The sequence below is a fragment of the Ambystoma mexicanum genome, chromosome 4q (assembly GCF_040938575.1).
Source record: "Ambystoma mexicanum isolate Mex_15411 chromosome 4q, UKY_AmexF1_1, whole genome shotgun sequence".
NCBI lineage: Eukaryota > Metazoa > Chordata > Amphibia > Caudata > Ambystomatidae > Ambystoma > Ambystoma mexicanum.
In genome coordinates, this window is record NC_090928.1 from 271312843 (window position 1) to 271318842 (window position 6000).

Here is a 6000-nt window from a genome sequence, read left to right on the forward strand (position 1 = left end):
ATCCAAATCTAGCAGTGTGTCAGGGGAAAATGCTATGATTACTTACCGTAATCATCATTACTCCTAGTCCTACCCTTCCTAGTCACAGTACTTCTCTCTGAGGCCCCGCCTCTGCTCTAGGAACCCTTCTTCACTTTCTTTTCTTTTCTTCCTTAATACCACCTCGATACTAACAAGGCCCAGTTCCCAATGACCAAGCCAGAGCACGGGACCCCTGCTGCAGGGAGGCAGGGAAGTGTCATCAGTACTGTAATGAGGAAGAGTAGGACTAGGAGTAGTGAAGATTACTGGTAACCGATCATAGCATTACCTCTGCATCCCTCTTCCGCGCCCCAGTACTTACCTCTTAGGTATACCAAATCATAGCCAATGGGGAGAGGTCCCAATGAGATACAGAGGGCCAAAGAGATTCAGAGAGACAGTAAAGCTGCAACCCAAAACGCCACTGCAACCCCCCAGAAAATCACATGCCAACAGACAAAACTCCAACCCCAAAGGAGCCATCCTTGGGGAGAAACAACGGTTGAGAAACGTGCCCTTGACCGCCCAGGTAGCAGCCCCACAAAACCATCAGCAGAGACACGAGACACGCTGAGTCTTCCTCTCCATAGCAGCACCAGGGACCCAGAGGAAGAAGTAGAGGACTCCAGGTGCTCGTGCTTTGCCACATATATCCTCATAGACACAGTAGGAAACGCACAGGAACCACCAGGTCCAGAAAAACCGGTCAAGGAAGAAACACAAACTGGAAAACCCCAGCACCCCTGAGGTAAAGCGTGGGAAAATCCAGAGTGAAACACTGGACCATGGCAACCAACAACAAACCCCCTGCGCACCTGAGAGGTGGGCAGGGAAAGCTGGTAAACAGAAAACACCAAGCATGGCCTGTGGCACTAAACCGCAAACACAGCCACCACAGGAGAGCCATGAGTGCCTGCAGCCCCCGCTTCTGGCACGCTGCTACCCGGGGGAGGGGCAGCACTGTGTGCCCCAAAGCACAGCAGCACATCAATAACTGGCAAATCACCTGTACCGATGACCGGGCTGACATCAAAGATAGCTGCGTAGCGCCACCTTCTGCAAGCCACAACGCCCCTCAAGGAGCACGGGGAGAGTCACCACGCTGAACCAGCCCGAGCCCCACATGGGAATCCAGGAGCATGCCCCACAGGAGGGGGCTGATGCCCCGACAAGGGATCTTCCAGGGGGCCAGCAAACCGGAGCTCCCAGGTGCCCCGCACCCGAAACAGTCCTGGGCGGAGGGCATGACCATTTTAACTGGGGCTTGTGGGTAAGGAGGTGTTATTATGGTGGAAAAGAATGTGTACAAGGGTTCCTGGTGCGGAGGCGGGGCCTCAGAGGTAAGTACTGGGACGAGGAAGAGGGATGTGGAGGTAATGGGTGCAGGCAAATCTATGACATGTTGTCATGCTGTGGCCCTGGAAATGTTGGAATAGGGGGAGGTTTCTGCATGGAGTCATCACGTAATTCAATGCATGTACTGTGAGCAGTATAGTCCTCATTGTTGTGAGCAGGCCCGTGCCTCGGGCCGCCCCGCACACGCACTCGCTCACACGCATCCACACAAGGACACACAGGACACACGTGTGTGCCTTACGGCATCCCGACGGCAACTGCCCGCACGGACGTTCTTTATTGTCAATGCGAATGCGCGGACCAGAACGAGGCTCGCGCGTGCGTCGTTCATGCTTACAACATCACATCCCTTTTTTTCTTCAACCAAAAACAATCTAACATCAACAAGGATGAACCATATACCTGGTAAACATAAAGCATGTAACCCAACGTGGGTTGGCCGGCTGCTGTAACCTCGGCTCAGTCTCCCGAGTCCAGGACATAGTCCTTGAGGTGAGCCGGCAGTCTGCGGTTTCCTCGCACAGGGTACCGAGGGGTGCTTTGCGAAGTCGAGCTGGGACCATCTGCATGCGGAACGGCCTCTCTCTGGGCGTCCTCCGCCTGACCTTCGGGGACCACTTCGGAGGAGGTGCTTTCGTCCGGTTCACTAGCCCTCGTTGATGTGTCCACTTTTTTGAAAAAGGACCTGTTGCGGGTGACGGTCCCCCGGTTGCATGCTGCCGTGACCATGGTTCCTTTCACGTGCATGACTGTCCACGGGTGAGACTCGTAAGGCAGTGACAGTTTGCCTTCTGGGTGACGATTCCGCACTAGCACGGAATCACCTACGGCCACTTCCTTGTCTTGGAGACCCCTCCTCTCGCTCTCTCTCTGATTGCGGGCTGCCCGCTCCTCCCTCACTTTTTCATTGTCAATGACCCCGGGTATTCTTCCTTCTATCTCCGGTATCATGCCGCGAGGGCAGCGCCCGAATAGCGCTTCAGCAGGGGCTACGCCCGTCGATTGATGTGGCGTGGTCCGGTACTCTCGCAGGAATTCCACAACCTTCTTCGGGAGGTCCTCTCCACTGCTTGCGGATATTCTCAGCACCTTGTTTAGCGTGCGCATGAGCCTTTCAGCTTCCCCGTTCGCACGCGGCCACAACGGGGATACTCTCCGGTGATGGATGCCCCTCGCTTTGAGATACTGTGCGAACTGGCTGCCCGTGAACGGGGGACCATTGTCTGAGCATAGTATTTCGGGGAAGCCATGGGTCGCAAACATTTTGTCCAAGGCCCTGGTTGTGTACTCGGTGGCGGTGGACTCTACGACCTCCACCTCGGGATATCTGGACCATTGGTCTACCACCGCTAAAAAATACATGCCCCGACCCGTTGATCCAAAATCCGCATGGACGGTTCCCCAGGGCTTTTCGCTCCGTTCCATTGAGCTGATCGGTGGAGCTTATCCCCGGGATTCGCCGCCTGACATGGCAGACACCTTTTTCTGAACAGCTCGACCATTCCCTCGAGGTCAGGGAACCACACCTTGGGTCGAAGCCGCGCTTTGGTCTTGGCTACCCCTTGGTGCCCTATGTGAGCTAATTCCAACACACGATCTCTCAGGGCCCCTCAGCGGTAGTCCATCGTCAGAAATGGATAGTTCATCCCTCACCCTCCAAAGCGCCTGAAGGTCTTTCTGGGTGTCAGCCTGCCGCCTTGAATTGTTCTGAAGCACCTCTCTCCAATCGCCGCTTCTAACCGCCGTTTTGATGATGTGGAACACTTCATCCTTGGACGATTCTGTCGCTATGGTGAGTCTGGACAGCGCCACCGGCAATGCACCTCCACCACATGACAGAGCAGCCCTTGACAGTCAGACACCTCCTTGGTCTTTTCCACACTCTCTGGGTTTGGGTGTCGCGACAGATAGTCCGCTGGATTATTGGTCCCTGGTCTGTACACCAGTCGAACCACATATTCCATAAAGGCTAGCATCCATCGCTCAATTCTGGGTGGAGGTTTTGATGACACACCCGCCAGGATGGGCAGCAGGGGCTTATGATCGGTCACGACTACGGCCAACTTGCCCAGGATGTAGAGACGAAAATGGCGACAGCCCCACAGTATGGCCAAGGCCTCTCTTTCTATTTGCGAGTAACGCTTTTCTGTGTCTGTGAGCGCCTTGCTCGCATACGCAATGGGTTGCATGTCCCCTCTCTTGTCCGCTTGCATCAGCACAGCGCCTACACCCAGCGGGCTGGCGTCAACAATGATCTCGGACTCAGCGGTGGGGTCGAAGTACGCCATGGTATCTCCATCGGACAGGGCATTTTTTGATGACCTGAAATGCCTCTTGCTCTTTCCTTTTCCACACCCAGACAGCATCGTTCTTGGTCAGCGCTCTGAGGGGTTCCGACAGGGAGGCCAAACCCTTAATGAAGCGCCCACAGTAGTTTACCATCCCCAAGAAGCTCCTTACCTCCGTTGGGGACTGGGGTGTTGCGGCCTCCCGAATGTCCTTGATCTTTGCAGGATCGGGCGACACGCCGCTGGCATGAAAGATGAAGCCAAAAACCCCAATTCTGTCTTTGAAAAACTCACATTTTTCACGGTGTACGGTAAACCCCAAATCTTCTAGCCTCTTCAGCGTGCACTCCAGTCTCTTCATGTGTTCTGCCTCTGAGTCTGCAAACACCAAAATGTCATCGCTCATATTCAAAACACCTTTCTGTCCTGCCAGCACCCCCCTGATGGTATTCTGAAAAACTTCTGCAGCAGATGAAATGCCGAAACCCAGGCGCTTAAACTGATAGAGGCCATCATGCGTTGTAAAAGTCGTGATATAACGCGAGTCCGGGTGGAGCTCGAGCTGATGATAGCCTGCCCTCAAATCTAATTTCGAAAAGACTCTCGCCCCTTGCAGTTCTCCTATAATATCATCGATGTGGGCGTAATGTGTCTCTCCCTTTTGATAGCTGCATTCGGGAGGCGCATATCGACGCAAATGCGCACCGCTCCCGGCTGTTTTGGCTTGGGGGCCACCACTATGGGCGAGACCCAGGGCGTCGGGCCTTCCACCCTTTCAATGATGTCCATTCCGACCAGTGAGCGGAGTTCTTTCTCCACCTGCTCCCAGAGATGGAACGAGATCCTTTGATGTTTGAGAGCCGTGGGCCTGATGGTGTCGTCAATGTGGAGACGCACAGGAGGAGCTCTCAACTTTCCCACTCCTTCGAAAATGCCTGAGAATCTGGCCAGTAGCTGCTCCATGTCTACTTGATAGACTGCAAACGCAAAATGCACAAGGTCCAATGCCTCCGACGCTGCACAGCTAAGCAGGGAGTGGGGGCTCACGTCAGTGACGAAAAATCGTGCTTTTATGGACTTGCCGCCCTTTGAAACAGGCGCCACAAAGACGCCCTTGATGGGGAGTGGTGTGTCGCCGCCGAACGTGAAGATCTTTGCCCTCGAGACATCCAACGGTGGTGGTCCCGGGATCGACTGGTAGTGATCAGAGGCCAGCACACATACCGAGGCTCCCGTGTCAATCATCACTTGTGTAGTGACCCCTTGGATGCCCACGATGCATTTGGGCTGCCTCTTTTTCCTTGCCCCTGTGGCTATGCTCGAAATGAAGAACACCTCATCCTCCTCTTCTTCCTCCTCGGCCATGTTCAGCCTCTGCATATCCTGTTCAACTGTCGCAATGCTCTTTTGCCCCCTCGACCCGCTGCCAAACAACCTGGCCGGACCCCTTTGAGTAGCCACCGGCACAGGAGCGCGGCACATCCGGGCATAGTGTCCGAGTCCGTTGCATCTGCCACAGGATCTGGATGTGGCGGGACATTCTTCGGAGTGCGGCAAATTGTATCCGCAATACTGACAAATGGGCGCCACTCCAAGCGTCGGACTTGCTTCTTGGCGTTTCTGGCTCCACTTACTCTTTGATACGGACTGCTTCCCTACCGCAAACGCCTCTTCTGACCTGTCGGGACGCACCGCCGCGTCCATTGTGGCACCCCTCGACTCTGCCAGTTCATATATTCTTCCACTGTCCAGGATCTGTGTCAGAGTCCACCCTGGCTCCCTTAACACCTGTCTGCGGAGTTTGCCTGAGCCACAGCCTTGGATGACTTGGTTTCTAATCATGGCCTCCTCGTTGTCCCATCTGCACGTCGTGGCCATTTGTCTTAGGCGAGCGCAGAATTGATCAAGCAACTCTTCTTCCCGCTGTTTTTCACTATTGAACAGGAACCTCTCATAGTCCATGTTGGACAGCGGAATAAAATGATTCTTTAAGGCAGTCTTGACCGCATCATAGGTGACTACTTGCAGGTTAAGGGACTCATAAATGCGTAGGACGTCCATACCCGCGGAGTACAGTAGAGTTGCCCTTTTTGCATCATCATTAGTTTCTCCTGTTGCAGTGAAGTACATGTCCAATTTTCTTAGCCACATCAGCCATCTTGGGCCCAATTTTGAGGGTGGACCCGACGTGTCGAATTCTTGCATGGGTAACACCGATCCCTGTTGTCTCCTCCTTACCACCACCTGCGCTGTCCCTGCATCTTCGTCACTCTCTGCCATGTTCACAGGTCGCACTGGGACCTCCGTAGGGTTTAGAGGCCGCAAACCTGATTTG